At 43.2% G+C, this 17,932-nt stretch overlaps 2 protein-coding genes across 3 annotated transcripts in view; one reads left to right on the top strand and one right to left on the bottom strand.

The window, feature by feature from the left end:
- Nucleotides 1-15,321, bottom strand: part of FBXO34 (F-box protein 34) — a 68,902-nt gene extending 53,581 nt beyond the window's left edge. For both annotated transcript variants that reach the window (XM_077464413.1, XM_077464415.1), the window contains exon 1: nt 15,135-15,321. The gene's annotated coding sequence lies outside the window, so the exon portion shown is untranslated. The remainder of the gene's footprint in view (nt 1-15,134) is intronic.
- Nucleotides 15,322-15,392: 71 nt separating this feature from the next.
- DLGAP5 (DLG associated protein 5) overlaps nt 15,393-17,932 on the top strand; it is an 81,979-nt gene continuing 79,439 nt past the window's right edge. The window contains exon 1 of the mRNA XM_077464411.1: nt 15,393-15,521. The gene's annotated coding sequence lies outside the window, so the exon portion shown is untranslated. The remainder of the gene's footprint in view (nt 15,522-17,932) is intronic.

Genomic DNA, 17,932 nt, shown 5'->3' with positions numbered 1-17,932 from the left:
GATCTCCCCAGCATCACAGCAGAGACAGCCCAAGAAGCAACACAGTGGCTTATACTGTGGAGGCTGATCCACCCCGGACGGGGTTATATCTCTGGTGAGAGCAAAATTCATAAACGTTCACTGCGAACGGATAGCGAAGTCACTCCCTCCACTCCTCTCCTATACACAGAAGACACCATCAAATTTTCATTTCATTTTTAAATTTTAATTTTTAACCCTTACTTAATTGAACTTTCACATCTGATTTGTCACCGCAAGATTTTTCACTTTCTGGACTTAATCTTTATTATTTTTTCTACTTTTATTTTAATTTTGCAAATTTTGGCATGTTTTGAGATTTGACACAGTGTGTTATATATATTTGTTGCACTCACTATTCCACTTGTGTTCACACCTGTATAACTTTGAACAATTTGTTTTGTCGTTCCCCTTTATGGCCATTTACTTGGTTGCGCCATAATCACAGGCACAGGCACTTTGAGTATTTTTTGCATTTCACTATTGAATATTGATTGATTCATGGTATTTTAGTAACATAATCCTAATCATTTATCCATTTATCTCAACTATCTAATTCATTTAATTTATTGTGGATTTTACATCCTTATTTTAATTTATTAACCAGCACGCTGGAAAATTTATATTCACTTTGTATTCACTATTTAATATTGATTGATTCTTAGCACTTTATGATTTATTGATCTTACTATCTAGTTCATCTAGTTCTATCCGGGATTTTAAAATTATTAGCCAGCAAGCTGGAAAATTTGTACATTTTTATGACATCCATTTTTGTGAGTTTAATAAGGTATAGCGCCATATCTATTTTCTTTCTCTCACCTATCTGCTAAGTACCTGACCGCCTCCCATTCATTCCAGTGTGACTTTTCACACTGGGGCAGTGCGCTTACGAGACGTTCCAAAAAGTCCTGCAAGCAGCATCTTTGGGGCGGTTTGGGAGCGCTGCATTTGTTGCTCTCAAAATGCCCTGTTAGCGCCCAAAAAAGTGGCGCTGAAGCGTTGCTAAAACGAGAGCCGCTTTAGCTCTAACAGCAGGTGCTTTGGCCCCTTTCACGCTGGGGCGGTTTTCAGGCGCTATAGCCAGAGGGATTTCACACTGGAGCGGTGCGCTAGCAAGACAGTGAAAAGTCCTGCTAGCCGCATATTTGGAGCGAGGAAGGAGCGGTGCATTTACCGTTCCTATCCACTGAAATCAACGGGGCAGCGCGACTATTTGCGGGCTGTTTTAACCCTTTTACGGCCGCTAGCGGGAGTTAAAACCGCCCTGCTAGCGGCCACATACCACAGCTAAAACTACGGTAAAGCGCTGTTAAAAATAGCGGCGCTTGACCGCAGGCGCCCGCACCACCCCAGTGTGAAAGGGGCCTGTCGGTGTGAAAGCAGTCTTCATGCATAAGGAGACTTAAGGCCCGTACACACACAATATGACAATCAGAAGCGACAATCTGTCGATTTTCAGATCATTAGTACGGTGCTTTCGACAGCCGATTCTGATTTTTGCGCCAGACAAAAGCTGGATGTGCAGACTGCTACATTTTTGTGGGACGTGAACACAACGTTCAATTCTCAATTAGTACGGTTTTCACCTGAAAAAAAATAAATAAATAAATAAAAAATCGTAAAGCTCAGAAATGAAAAGAATACATCCAAAAACATTCAACACATTACGTCACTTCTGAAGTTGAATTCTGTCATACGAGCATTTTCATATGTTGAGTAACCCTTCACTTTCGACATGAGACTAGCATGCAACAAAAAACGGTTGTCTGAAAATATGATCGTGTGTACAAGACTTTAGGCCCCTTTCACACGGCTGCGACTTGAAATGTCACGCAATTTTGCAGCAGTGATTTCAGGGAAAGCCTGCGTAAGGTTTATGGACCTCAAAACGCATTAAAGTTGGACCAAAGTAGTACAGGGACTAGTTTGATGTCAGTGGGACTTGAAGTCGCACAGATATAAATGCTTATCATGGGGTACGACTTGTCATGCGACTCTGTCCAAAGTCGCAGGAAAAGTCACACAAGTGGGAAAAGTGCCTTAGCTGTCCTGGAATCCAGTGATGTCGGCAGCCCAGCCAATGTTTCCATCAGCTCTTTGGTGCTACCGCTGTCATTGCCTGTAAGGGAAACCAGCAGTGAAGCCTTGTGCTACCCTACTGCGCATGCACAAAAACATGCTGTGCTTTGGCAGGGAAGGAGGGGGGCCGAACTTCCAGGGGGACTAAACCGCAGCCAAATCTGCCAGAAGTGGCACCGGGGGAGCAGAAAAGCGGAGTAACCCCTTTTTAGGTGGAGCTCCACTTTAAAAACTGTTCTTAAAGAGAAGGGTACATGCATCCAGCTGTAATACAATTATTGATCATCTGCGCAAGAGCGCACATTGAAGCAAAGAGCCGGAGTAGATAGGATCAGTAAAACTATTTAAGTTTACATGCGTATAGACCAGTGATGGCGAACCTTGGCACCCCAGATGTTTTGGAACTACATATCCCATGATGCTCAACTACACTGCACAGTGTATAAGCATCATGGGAAATGTAGTTCCAAAACATCTGGGGTGCCAAGGTTCGCCATCACTGGTATAGACAATTACACATCCATCCATCTTTTAGCCTAGGTTCGGGTCCATCTTCACAGCTCCTGGCCCCTCCCTCCTGTCACGTGCCCCCACAGCAAGCAGCTTGCTATGGGGGCACCCGAGCCTGATGCATTCTATGCCTTAAAGCATTTGTTAACCCGGTGGTCAGAGTACATGCCTCCATCATATGCTGCTATCTGCAGCTCTCCTCTGTCTCCTTCTGTCCTTCTCCCCCTTTCCATACCTGCCTGTCAGCTCTCACTAGCACCGCTCTGCACCTCTCCCTGCTGCTTCAAAACGAACTAACTGATTATACCATCCCCTCTGTCACATAAAAAAAAAAAAAAGAAAAAGCTGTATCCCAATGCCTGTGCTTCATTTAAAAAACAAAACAAACACAAACACAAACACAAACACAAACAAATAGCTCAACAGATTTCTACCTGTTTTAACAGTGTCTTCCAGCAATCACGTGACTCCAGGCTCTCTGCTCCTCTCCACCTTCCTGAGAGGCAGTAGTCACGCCATTGGCTGGAAGACACTATTAAAACAGGTAGAGCTTGGCTTTTTTTTTTTTTATGAAGCACTGGCACTAGGATACAGTTTTTTATGTGACAAACTGGATGGTATAATGATCAGTGGCTTGACACTTTAAAATAAAAAGTCCCTTGGCCATCTGAGACCCTCCTCCTGATTGTCTGAGACATAGCAGTGACGCCATTGTCTTCTGCAGCTATCAAAGTCAGTGAGCCAATCAGGAGAGAGAGGGGACAGGGCCGAATGGCATTTCCGTGTCTAAATGGACACACAAAGCTGCAGCTTAGTTCGGGTGTCCCCATAGCAAAATTCTTGCTGTGGGGGCATTGGACAGGAGGGGGGGATCTAGGACAGTGATGGCGAACGTTGGCACCCCAGATGTTTTGGAACTAATTTCCCCATGATGCTCATGCACTCTGCGGTGCATTTGAGCATCATGGGAAATGTAGGGGGGTGCCAAGGTTCGCCATCACTGATCTAGGAGCACAGAAGAGGGAACCGACAGAGGGGGATCCAGGCTGCCCTGTTGCCTTTTATCTACTCTATTACTCCAATTTCTGCCTTAAAAGTCCAGGGAAGCGGCTCCTGCTGAATTTGTTGCACGTCTCCTTTTCTCATGTTTTAAAGGACAGTTTCATATACCCAATCACTATAAACAAATTTTCTCACAGTCTACAGAGATAGATTTTTCTCTGCATAAACAAGCATTGCACCGCATTCCTGTGCTATTTCACATACGATTTAGTGTGGTGCGCTTTGAGCCCCTTTCCTTTTTTTTTTTTTACAAACTGAAAGCCCCTTCATTTTTAATGGGCCCAAATCGCACCAAAGTAGTGCAGCTACCTTTCCTGGAGCCACATTGCACGGTCATTTTGTACCATGCAATCCGGTGCAGACAAACCACACTGTATTTGCAATGTTTTTGGGGTGGTAACTTTGTATCGACTCCCACAGCGGATCTCAAACACAGTGCGATTGAAATGCGGTGCGGGAAACACACAGGGATCACTGCATTTCCCACACCGCATGTGTGCCCAAGCTAAGAGGGCATTTGCCAGTGCAAAAAATAAAAACAACAGAGGTGATCAAATACCAAAAGAAAGCTCTACTTGTGGGGGGGGGGGGGGGGGGGGGGACCTGTCAATTTTGTTTGGGTCCAATGTTTTGGGACCACGCAATTGTCAGTTAAAGCAACGCAGTGCCGTATCAAAAAATAAAATAAAAAAATCATCAAGCAGGAAAATCTTCCAGGGCTGAACTGGTTAAAGCTATTGTAAACCTTCACATATACCCAGTGAAGGGCCTACCCTCAGGTGATACACAGAGATAAACAAATACAACTTATGTAGGAGGATTTGTTTTTTCCTGCATTCTCCTCACCTATTTATCTGTTCAAAGTGTCGAATTTTTAAGCTTGCCTGAGATATGCAGAAGATACCACACTGATGACAGAAAGTGAAGAACTAAAGAGTCTCTTAATGAAGGTGAAAGAGGAGAGTGCAAAAGCTGGCCTGAAACTGAACATTAAAGAGGAGTTTCCATTAAAAATTTATGAAAAGTCAGCAGCTACAAATACTGCAGCTGCTGACTTGCGGGGGAACGAAGCACCGCTCCTCCCCCCTCCGCTCGGCAGCACGGGCATTCTAACTGGGCATCCGCCTGTGGACTCACGGCTGGGCACTCACTCTGCATGCGGCGCCGTGCACCATGATTGGCCACACAATCATCAGGGACCGGTCATGTGGCTCCGATGACTGGCAGGAGGGAGGGGGTGGAGCTGAGCCCTTCCTGCGCCAAGGGGGAAGTGATGTCTCCAGCCCAGGCACTAAAGGAGGCAGACTACGAGGAACCCCCCTACCAACAGTCATTTAAAGGGGAGTTTAAAAAAAAAAAAAAAAAAAACGTTTCCAAATGTTTTCTTTTAATTTTTTTTTAATTTTATTTTTTTTGGTGTGCAACCCCACTTTAAGAAAACTAGGATCATGACAACCGGTCCCATCACTCCTTGGCAAATAGAAAGAAGAAATGTTAACAGTGACAGACTATCTTCCTAGGCTCCAAGATCACGGCAGGCTGACTGGAGGCGAGGGAAGGCACAACCCCCCCCACGCAGCGACAGGTTAGGCTGTCAATCAGCAGGAGGTCCCTCCTCTGTCACCATTTTTCTCTTGGTGTCAGGAAAACCTTGTCAGAAGTGACTCATGTCGATAGCAGAGGAACCAGACAGAAGTTACACTTAGTGCTTTTAATTGCGACAAGTACACACTATAGAGGGATATGCTTTGTTCATATTTCATGTCTGAGTTTTATTACAACCTAAAATAAGTAAAAAAAAAGTAGAGGCAATGTCATCTCTTGAATACAGCTGCTGCTTTACCATGGCAGATCACTTTTTAGAGGGGCAGCAGAGAATGCCACATTGCCAGAGTTGCAACACTGAATATATCAGATAATATATTGTTTCAAAAACTGCACCGTTTCCAAACCTTCTATTATAAGCCTAATAAACTATATAAACTTTTGTCACCCTAAAATGTGCCATCTGGAAGACGTTTTAGGGTGATAAAAAAACCCAAGGACAAATAGATTTAAAGAGAGCTTCTTTCCCAGGGCTGTTAAGGCTATCAATACAGGAATGGAATTAAAGAGGTTACATAGACCATTATGAGGGTACTTTTTTTAATATGTATATGCAGGGCTCGACAAAACCCGGGCGCCAGGTCGCATTGGCGACTAGAAATAGCGACCTCGCGCCTGGGGCAGCACAGCTGGGGGTATCCTGTGTCTGTGGACCCCCCCAGCGTGATCGCGTCGGGCCGTTCCGCCGGCGGCCGAAAATTTAGGCCGCGGCTTTGAGGCCTTCTGCGGTCCTATGATTCCTTATGGAATCTGGCGCCCTCTTGTGGTCGCCGTTGGTATGACAAACCAGCAATGTTAATGAAGATTCCTCTGCCTGTATTATATTACCTGCCTCTTCTTCCCTTTATTTAGAACCCCCTAAACATTATATATATTTTTTATTCTAACACCCTAGAGAATAAAATGGTGGTTGTTGCAATACTGTCTGTCACACCGTATTTGTGCAGCGGACTTACAAGCGCACTTTTGTTGGGAAAAATAATTTAGTTAATAAAAAAATAAGACAACAGTAAAGTTAGCCCAATTATTTTTTATATTGTGAAAGATAATGTTACACCGAGTAAATTGATACCCAACATGTCACGCTTCAAAATTGCACCCGCTCATGGAATGGCGACAAACTTTTACCCTTTAAAATCTGCATAGGCGACATTTAAAAAAATTCTACAGGTTGCACGTTTTGAGTTACAGAGGAGGTCTGGGGCTAGAATTATTGCTCTCGCTCTACCGATCACGGCAATACCTGACATGTGTGGTTCGAACACCGATTTTATATGCGGGCAGGACAGGGCACGTTTAAAAATTATTATTTTTTCTGCTTTATTTTAACTTTTTTTTTTTTTTCCACTGTTCTTTTAAAAAAAATGTTGTGTCAGTTTTATTCTTATTACAAGGAATGTAAAAATCCCTTGTAATAGAAAAAGCATGACAGGTCCTCTTAAATATGAGATCTGGGGTCAGAGAGACCTCGGATCTCATATTTACACTAAAATGCAATTGAAAAAAAAATTGTCATTTGAAAAAAATAAATAAAATGTCCCTCTAAGAGCTATGGGCAATGACTTGGAGATGGGGGGGGGGGGCGACGCTGCTATCTTCCCCTCACTCGTCTCCATGTCAGGCCAGGGACAGGTCCGGATCGTCGTCACGGACCTGGCTCCTAACTTTTTAAGCTGGCTCCTAGATTCCAAGCAAATTTGTCAACCCCTGTGTATATGTATATATATATTTTTTTTTTATTACACACTTTTGGTATAATTAAATCCTATGTGGTAAATGTATGGTTGGAAATTACGATGTATGAATAATGTGTGGAGTAGAAATGTAATTTCATTGTGATTTGTATTACAATGACAATAAATCTAATCTCATCTCTTTTTGCGCAAACCAATCAATATACACTTATTAAGATTTTTTTTTTTTACCAGAAAGATGTAGAAGAATACATATTGGCCTAAATTGATGAAGAAAGTTTTTACACTTTCTGTATATGTGTTATAGCAGAAAGTAAAAAAAGTAATTTTTTTCAAAATTGACAATTTTTTTTTTTTTTATAGCACAAAATAACTAAATAAATAAAACAAACCACAAAGGTGATCAAATACCACCAAAAGAAAGCGCTATTAGTGGGGGGGGGGACATCAAATTTTGTTTCGGTACAGCGTCAAACGACCGCGCAATTGTCAGTTAAAGCAACACAGTGCCGTATCGCAAAAAAATGGCCTGGTCAGGAAGTGGGTAAAACCTTCCCAGGCTGAAGTTGTTAAAGCGGAAGTTTGACTTTTTGGTGAAACTCAGCTTTAAAGCGGTAGTAAACCCGCAATGTTTTTTTTTTTTTTTTTAACACCTGCAAAGCAAAAGGCATAATGAGCTAGTATGCACCGCATACTAGCTCATTATGAAATACTTACCTTAGAACGAGGCCCCGACATCTGGCCCGATCCACGCTGAGGGAGCTGACATGCTCCCTCGGCGTTTCTTCCGGGTATCGCGGCTCCGGCGCTGTGAGTGGGAGATTTTATTCCGGCCGGCCGGCCACTGACAGATTTTTAGGCCGAGAATCCCCTTGTGCGCATGCGCCACTGCAGTCAGCAGCGCATACCGAGGGGAATATCTGCTAAACCATACAGGTTTAGGAGATATTTTTTTTACCTACAGGTAAGCCTTATTATAGGCTTTCCTGTAGGTAAAAGTTAAAAAAATTGAGTATACAACCACTTTAAGAACTTGGAGGATCTGCAAAGAGAAGTGGGACAAAATCCCTCGTCAGATGAGTGCAAACCTGGTGGCCAACTACAAGAAACGTCTGACCTCTGTCACCCTTGCCAACAAGGGTTTTGACACCAAGTCATGTTTTGGGAAAGGGTCAAATACTTCATTTCACTCATTAAAATTCAAATCAATATATAACTTTTTTGAAATGTGTTTTACTGGATTTTTTTGTTGTTATTTGGTCTCGCACTATTAAAATAAATCTACCATTAAAATTATAGACTGATAATTTTTTTCAGTGGGCAAACGTAGAAAATCAGCAGGGTATCAGCTGTCAACAGTGATTCTGTCTACGGTGCCCAAACCTTATCAGACTCAGGCATCTGGCTCCTTCCTGGGTAACCCTATTGCATGGCAATACATTATTGATTTGTTTTATTCACGCAGAGATAGAAGGCATTGGAGACAGTTTCCATGCACCAACTATTCCAGACTTATTATCACTGGATGCGTTGTGTTGCAACTGCCTTAGTTTCCAACAGAAGCAAAGTGAAGTCAATCAAAGTACCTTTTGTTCAACAGGATTCAGGCTAATGAACCGACATGAAAACACCATGCATGCCGCAGCATTCTTGGTTCACTAACCAGCAGTTTCCCAATCGTCATCTGAACCTTCAAACATTTGCTAAGATGAAAACAAAACCTGTGCCAACAGATGCATTTTAAACCACGGTTAAGAACAGGCACTCAGACACAGGGCTTACATTCATTCAACCACTTGCCTACCAGCCACTTACACACCCCCCCCCCCCCCCCCCCCCTTGTTGATCTATTGACAGACAAAAAAATTAATTATGCATCGTGACCCAGGACTACTGCATTGTAAATGATGAATAAAAAGCATGATAAAATTAAACTGTGCTTCTTACTTTTCAAAAAATATATACAGTATTTCACCTGCACCACCATCTTATGTGTCTGCTACATGCTGGACTGGCACCTTCGTCCTATATGACAGGCAAGGCTGTGACCTATTTGCAGGCGGGCCGTGAAGGCTGCACTGTATGAGGTGCAACGGTGGGTGAGAACAGAGAGAGGACTTCATCTCTCACCAGCCACATCACCGCTCTTCAGCCGTGACAGCGGGGCCGCTACATTGGAGGTGAGGAGGGCAAACAGAGAGATTAGATCATCTTTCACACCTCACCACTGTTCTCCCTCACACAGAACCCACCGCTCCAGGCCTGCCTGTGTGTTCAGTGGACTAATGCGCACATCTGTTCAGCCACAGTTACAATCTGCATATGCTGGCAGGAGACGTGGCAAGTGATGAGCTGCATCTGGTGGCAGGCAATGAGGCAAGAGACACACTGCCTCTGGTGGCCAATTCTGCATTATGGCGAGCTGAACTATTTTATATTAAAATGTAATAATAGAAATAATACGCTTCCATCATCCTGACATCATATTAACCATGGTGTATTAATGACTGAAGCGTTAATACCAGCCATTTTCCCCTGACATATTGCCAGCGAAAAACCTGCATAAAAATGTCCCCCCCCCCCCCCCCCCTCAATGATTATAGTTATGTTTGTACAGATCAAGCGGCCTCATCAGCTCTCCTGGGTTAGAATCACTCAGTCATTAGAAACAGAGCAGCTCAGTTTACATGGAAGCATCAAATTCCCATTTTCCAGCACCTCAGTCTGGAATAATATTCCTGAAATGTGGCACTCAGGAACTCAGGTGAGCTACCAGTCCCGAGACAGAAAATAATCTGCTCATGCCACAAAGAAGCAGTAAAACATTAAAACATTTTCAGCAATCTTACAGTATATTGGTCAAAGAACATAATTTTATCCTACCCTTTAAAGCGGTTGTATAGTCATTTTTTTTTAACTTTTACCTACAGGTAAGCCTAGAATAAGGCTTACCTGTAGGAATTTTTTTCATTATATATATATATATATATATATATATATATATATATATATATTCTATCCTAAACCTGTACGATTTATGAGATATTCCCCTAGCAATGCAGCGGCGCATGTGCACAGGGCATTCTCGGCTGAAAGTCTGGCAGACGCCGGACCCTTTGCAGGTCAAAAAAAATAAATAAAAAATAAATACTTCAGCGGGTTTACTCCCACTTTAACCACTTCAGCCCCGGAAGAATTTACCGCCTTCCCAATCAGAGCCCTTTTTGCTATTCGGCACTGCATCGCTTAAACTGACAATTGCGCAGTCGTGAGACCTGGCTCCCAAACAAAAATTGATGTCCCTTTTTTCCCCATAAATAGAGCTTTCGTTTGGTGGTATTTTATTACCTCTGCGTTTTTTATTTTGTGTGCTAAAAGCAAAAAAATTGCGACAATTATGAAGAAAAGCATTATTTTCTACTTTTTGCTAATAAAAATATAAATAAATATCCCCCAAAAATAGTTTAACAAAACAAACACCTTTTCTTCCTCAGTTTAGGCCAAAACATATTCTACATTTTTTTTTTTTTTTTTACCAAAAATCGCAATAAGCCTTTTTAAATTTAGTCACAATGTTAGCAATCTGTTGAGACCTCCCTTAACATTTTTTTAATGAGGATCTAAATCAGGGCTACTCAACCTTTTTGACATTCCTGGGCCAAGAGGAATTATCTTGGGCGGCATCTGCTCAGGTATGGCAGCCCATTCAATGGTTCCTGCACTATTTTTGAACTGCAGCGGCCAGGAAACAGCATGGTGCTTTTGTACCATATCATTTTATGGCTGTTCCTGCACCTAGAAACTTGATGCATTTTTAGATGTGTAGGGGTGCCAGTGAGAATAACTGGCAGCCCTGCAAGTCTGTAAAGAGCACCATGTTTTGGCTGCAGGTGTGGGAACAACTGCGATTCCTGTACCTGCAACCACCCACAATAGTGTGAACCTAGCCCAAGGCTGCATTCACACCTGAGCGTAGCGTTTTCAAGCAGAAAAACGCGCGATTTAGCGGCGTTTTTTACAGCGATTCGCTGCGTTTTTTAACACGATTTTGTGCAGGGCAAAAGGTCACCAATGTGAGGCTCGGTTCACACAGTGGGCGGCACGACTTGCAAAACAACTTCTGTATAGAAGTCAATGCAAGTCGCCGCAAAAGTAGTACAGGAACCTTTTTTCTAAGTCGGAGCGACTTGAGTCGCTCCTATTAGAACGGTTCCATAGTACAGAACGGAGCGCGACTTGTCAGGCGGCAAAGTCGCCTGGACAAGTCGCCCCTGTGTGAACCGAGCCTTAAAAGAAGAAAAAACGCCCAAATCTGCTCAATTCGAGTGACAAAAAAGGGTCCGGAACTTGTTTGAGCTTCAGGCAACATGTAGTGGAGATGTGAACCATCTCCATTGAGAATAATACATTTTTTTCCCCTCCAGCGTTTTGCAGCTTCAGGCTTCAAGCTACAAAATGCTCAGGTGTGAATGGGGTCTAAATCCGTGATTTTTACAACTGTCTGTGAATATCCATTACAGACATGTAGACTGCATGTCTGTAATGGTATGGACATTCATGCCGTAAAAGACATGCATGGACAGATGTAAAAATCATGGATTTTACAAACTGTGCTTGAATTTAATGAAGGTTGGCAACCATGGTATGTGATACGTGGTTAAGTAGAGGGGGAAGTTGTGGGTAGAGGGCGCAACTGAAATCCTTTTACAAAATCTGCACCCCCAGCATGCCTTTAGCAGTGCCGTTTTCTGCACTCTCTGTACCGCCACAACCTCTATGCATAGATGTATATGGCATCCTCTGCATCACTCCATACATGCCAGCTGCCGTGGATTTATTCTTGTATGGCATTTCTCCAGACATCCTGGGCAGCCCACAGGTTGGACACCGCTGATCTAAACCCAAAGCAAAATAGTTATATATTGCAGTTTAGCAATCCTTAGGATGTGATGGCTGTATTCATTTTCTTTATGGTCATCTGGTGATCCTGCCAGTAACAGGCTTCCTCTATTAGGATGGCAACTCTCACTTACTGTATAAACTAGGCTGCAAGCTTTTGATTGGGAGTACTGAACACCTCCCCTTCACTATAACAAAAAAGGTGTTCTGTAGTTCACAGAGGAGAACTGAACAGGGCTGACAACACTGCTTGTGATTTCTGATAGAAAATCCTGGAAGTTATGAGCTTGCTGGATTTCTAGCAGGATCAAAGGGTACTTTTAATTCTTACTGAACAGATACAAAACGCTTTCAATTGTGTATTTAAAGCAGAACTACATTCAAAGATACCAAAATAAAACTAGACCATTAAAATCTAAAATACCAAAAAGTGGTAAACTTTTGCTGCAATATTCAGCTTAATTTCAGAGATTTTGTCTGTGGTAATTTTTCTGCTGTGAGCGGTCCTCAGTCATAAGGTCAGCATCAATCAGCTCCCTTCCTCTGACCAACCCCAGGTAATCTTGTGCATATATGAAAGGAGCACCAGACCAAAAAAATAAAAGTCCAAATTAATTTATTGATGTTGCGTTCAAAAACATCCAACGTGTTTTGGGGTCAAAGGAACTCCCCCTGCATCAGGGCTACAATTAAAGTGGTTGTAAACCCTTACAACACACTTTGACCTACAGGTAAGCCTAGATTAAGGCTTACCTGTAGGTCCAAGAAATATCTCCTAAACCTACACGCTTTAAGAGATATTTGCCGAAAGACAGGCACCGCTGTCTACGGCGCATGCGCCGTAGATAGCGGCACGCAGGCGCCGTAGATAGCGGCGCGCAGGCGCACTGAGTGCGGCACCGTCAACGACAAAGATGCCGTGCGTGTCGGCTCCCGTGCGCATGCGCGGGAGTGACGTCATCGCAGCTTCACCGAATGACAGCGGCGGAGCAGCAAGACCCACCGAGAAGATGGATGCGCTGGACTACAGGGGACAGCGGTAACTCCGCTGGCTCCTGTGTCAGGTAAGTGACACATAATGGACTACTATGCGATGCATAGTAGTCCATTATGCTTTGCCTTTGCAGGGAATGAAAGAGGAAGTAAACTCAGCAGGGTTTACTTCCTCTTTAAAAATGAGAACCTTGAGTGGACTCAAAATAAAGCTTTCCTGTTTGAATCTGTGCAGGGAAGAGGATTGCCAAATTAGGATTCCTGGCCAGCAGTATCTGCATGAGCAGTCAAAATAAGAAGAAAATAGGTTCTTATTTTGACTGCATACCAACACATTATACCATTATCTTGCAGGTATTTATATTTTTAAGGCTGCAGTTTACTACTGCATTAATGGAAACAATAATCGGCCAACTAATTTATTATGAAAATAATCGTTAGTTGCAGCCACCAAGCTATTTCACTTTATGGGTTACTTTATGGGTTAGCACCTGAGTGTAGTGGGAAATAGCGCTCCAACTTCTGTTTTATTTGTGCTTTTTGAAGTGTATCCACGTGTTGCACATAGGGCAGCCTTTTTCATTTTAATGGGTTGCGACAAACCCTCCAAAACTTTTAATTTTGAGCAGGGCATGGTGTGTTTTTTCACTGCATCTCCTCCCCACACTTGGGGGAACATTAATAATTAATGGCACCACAGGCATGATGCACATTTGCAACACATTTCCAAAATACAAGCAAAAAACACTTTTTTTTTGTTCCAGAAATGGCAGGTGTATATGATGCCTATGGAAGAAAGCTTTAAAGGATACGTTCACCTTTTAGCAAAAGAAAAATGCATTTATTCTTCATTTTTGTTTTTAGAGCTTGCAAAGCATTGCACCAGTGATCAGTAGAGAAGATCACTGCTAGCTGTCAGATTGGCTATATGGAAGGTGCGGGGGCTGGGCCGGTCCAAATGATACATGTTGCACCCTAAACATGATACAAAAAGGTGAGCTGATCATTTAAAGCAGGGCTTGCTTTGCAAATTTGCTTTGAATCGAGGAGACACCAAAAAAAAAAAAAAAAAAAAAAAAAAAAAAAAAAAGAAGGTCAGAATAAATTTTTTTTTTTATTTTTTTTTTTTTTTAGGTTTTTTGCCTACCAGGCACTTTCAACCCCTTCATGGCCAGGCCAATTTTCATCTTTGAATGACAATTGTGTAGTCATGCAACGCTGTACCTATATTACATTTTTATCACTTTTTTCAGACAGATAGAGCTTTCTTCTAGTATTTAATCACTATGGGGTTTTTATTTTTTTGTCAAACACATAAAAAAAAAAAAAAAACACTTTTCTTCATTTGTGTTATAAAATTTAACAAATAAGTAATTTTTCTTCTTCGCTAATGTGCGGTGATGGGGCTGCTCTGATAGGGCAATTATGAGACTGCACTGGAGAGGACGCACCGATGTGCAGGCCTGAATTTGAGTCTCTTCGGGGGGCAGGACCGGAGTTGCCCCCCAGAATCCCTGTGAGCCCATTCAGAGCCACCGGCTCCTGCTGCAGGGAATCTCCCCAGAGAGATCTATAGACCCACACCCAGCAAAAGGAAGGAACATTGCCAGTGGCTCTGTTCCGGCGCACCCTCTCTACTAAACTACAGCCCCGCATCTACCCTAACCCACCGTTCACAGTGCCTTCCACACGTTACTGCCACTCCCCAACCCGGGCATCAGAAAACACCCGCTGGCCAATTTGTGCTCAGCTTTGCCCCCATGCTAGCCACTGGGGCTGACAACTCAGGCGCCAGGACGTTTTTTTTTCTAGTTGCCATTGCGACCTGATACCTGGGGGTTTGTCGAGCCCTGCTTTAAAGCAGTAATAAACTTGATGCCAAAAAACAAACCCTCCTGCAGGGTAATGCTATAACGTACTAGTATACACCGGGTATTGGCATGCTATAGTTGACTTACCTTTTAAATGGCACCCTCCAGCGGTACGCCGTCACTGCTGCAAGCGCTCCCATCTTGGTCCAGCTGTTTGACAGGCCGGCTGTAATGAAATCACTCCGGCACATGCACACATGACTGCGGCACGGTGTTCTCTGCATCATCGGCACACTCAACATTCCCTGAATGCTGAGCGCACCACGCATGTGCAGTCACCTAGTCAGAAATTTTCAAAATCTCCTAAACAGCAGAAAATTGAGGAGATGTTGGCTGTACCTCAGAGAGGTCTTATGACAAGGTCACTTATAGGTACAAGTTTACAAAAACAGTTACCTACCGCTTCAAGTGAATAATTCTCATCCTTCAAGCAAATTCCAGTGACAACAAGCAATGACAATCACCCCAGGACGCTCTTGACACGTTTCATATTAAGTTAAAAATGGAATATCGAGACCAAAATGCACATATCAGCATGAAACACACAACCTGCGCGAACGCTCAACATCTACAACACTACTCATATATTGCGCATGCTCAGACTCGTGGGGGCGCCGTGTACTTCTACACATGCGCACTGGTTCGTATCTGGGGAAATACAGCATATGGGCCAATCAGAATGCGAGGATCCATCCAATAGAAGAGAGTTTCCGCTTGTTTGAAAGTTGTGTTTGGCGGAGAGAGAAGAGCGGGCGGGTGTTCGGAGTTTCTGGTAGTGAGGAGACTTGTGAGTGTTTATTCTTTGGATGTCTTTCTGCTTATAATAGAAGTCCTCAGTGACCGCTCTGGGATGTTATATGAGGCGGGATCGGGCCCTCATACCGGGCCACGTCCTTCAGCCGCCCCCTCAGTCATGTCCTTTGTAGAGCTCACTGGTTTGTGGGTCATTATTATAGTGTGTAGCTGTAGTGGTGACTGTGTCTCTGTCTGTCGCCATTGCTGAGGTTTCCTTTTTTAATAGGACTATAGGCAAAATTCCATTTGGATACAACAAGGAAGTGGGGTGTGGTGGAAGTCTATGGGCATTCCATTCTGTCATTCTTTTAGTATGTGGTGGTGTGTTTTTTTGCATGCCAATGCCACCCCTTCAGAGGTCCATGGTGCAGCTGTGACTTCTGTGCACATACATGGTGGGTGTGATGGCATCACAGCTTGGCCAATCAAGGTGTCCGGAGCTCTTATCTATTAGGAAAACTGGGTGAAGATGAAGTCCTGTCAGTGGTGCCAGCGTGACAAGTCTTCCATCTTCACCCGGTCTTCCGGGCTCGAGTGCTCCAGTAGTCTTGATTGGCTGAGCTGGGATGACATCACATCTGCCGCGTATGTGCACAAAAGTCACAGCTGTGGCACAGAGCTCTGAAGGGATGGCACGTGTGTAATAAATATATATATTGTAATCTCTGTGTTGGAGTAATGTCAGAGCGGGTTCCCAATTTACCCACCAATCAGATAGTAACAAAAAACAGGACAATTGCGCCAATCCATTTACTGAGCATGTTCAAAAATACAAACTTGTAATGCCAATATGCTACTGCACCGTTATGACCATCACTGTTCTTCATCAGTTTGGCATTACAAGCTTGTATTTTTGAACGGATTGCAGCGATTGGCCCATTTTTTTTATGTATATTTTGTAGACTTGGAGAGTAAAATGGCGGTCGTTGCAATGCTTTGTCGCACTGTATTTGTGCAGCAGTCTTACAAATGCAAATTTTTTTTTTCCATATTAACGCTTGCAAGACAAAGGCATAATGAGCTAGTATGCATAGCATACTAGCTCTTTATGTAATACCTGAGATTGAAGCCCTCGCCCACACACCGCTCTAGCAGCCAACTTCACTCCCAGGGGGTTACTTCCGGGTATTGCAGCTCTGGCGCTGTGATTGGCCTGAGCCGCTGGTAACTGCACACTCACTGAAGCAAACGGCACGTATGTGCCATTGCTTCAGTGTGCATGTGCCAATGACAGCACATGTAAATATAGGGGATATCTCCTAAACCGTTTAGGAGATATCTGGGGTAGCTACAGGTAAGCTTTAGTATAGGCTTACCTGTAGCACAAAGTGGTCTGTAAAGGTTTACAACCACTTTACGTTAGCCCAATTATTATTTTTATTTTGTGAAAGATAATATTATGCCGAGTAAATTCATACCCAAAATTGTGCCTGCTCTTGGAATGGCGACAAGCTTTGACCCTTACAAAACCTCATAGGCGACGTTTAAACGTTTTCTACGGGTTACCAGTTTTGGGTTAAAAAGAGGTCTTTTGCTAGAATTATTGCTCTCGCTCTAAAAATTGCAGCGTTACCTCACATGTGTTAGTTGAACACCATTAACATATGTGGGTGCGACTTGCATATGCATTCGCTTCTGCGCGCAAGCATGGAGGTATTGGGCGCTTTCAATCCCCCCCCCCTTTTTATTTTACTTTTTTTACACTGTCCCCTTTTAAAAACTTGATTCATGATTCGAATCAAGGATTGTGTGTTTGTGTGTGTGTGTGTGTGTGTGTGTGTGTGTTTTATTTTTTTGATGGACACCACGCCGGTCCTGAGGAGCTACGGGCAGGACTTTTTAAGCGAAGCCGTGGCTTTGGCCCGGTCCAGCCTCACGGTCCTGGTGAGGAAAAAAAATGTACTGAAATTTTTGAATCAATTTGACCTCTCGGCTCAAGATTTAAATCGAATTATTATTATTTTATTTTTATCTCCCTCCAGCCCTACTTGGAACCCAAATCACTTGTATCTCAAAGCAAATTTCCCCATAAGAAATAATGGAAACTCCAATGATTTGTTCCGCAACCATTTATTCATAAGTCCTTCAGTTTGTAGTCCATATAAAAAGATTATAGTAATAGTTGTGTAACCATAAAACGTCCATCCACAAATGGCAGCCTCCACAAGGGGATTAGAAGCAAAACCCAGCAGGAGACATAAAAGAGAAAGGAGCCAATAAGTGTAGTAATATGGTTACATTTAATGAACGTATAACATTTTAGCAACTTGCATGGTTGATATAAAACGGGCACATCTAAGTATGCAGGCATCTGGGGGTAAAGAGATCCACAGAGTGTCTTCCACACTACCGGCTCTCGCTGCTGTCAGTCTGCAATCGTGGCCAGGAAGACGACGCTGCGGT

The sequence above is a fragment of the Lithobates pipiens genome, unplaced genomic scaffold (assembly GCF_037356315.1).
Source record: "Lithobates pipiens isolate NorthernLeopardFrog02 unplaced genomic scaffold, aLitPip1_a1.2 Scaffold_30, whole genome shotgun sequence".
NCBI lineage: Eukaryota > Metazoa > Chordata > Amphibia > Anura > Ranidae > Lithobates > Lithobates pipiens.
Note: the sequence above shows the minus strand (reverse complement) of the source record. Positions and strands in the feature narration are given on the sequence as shown.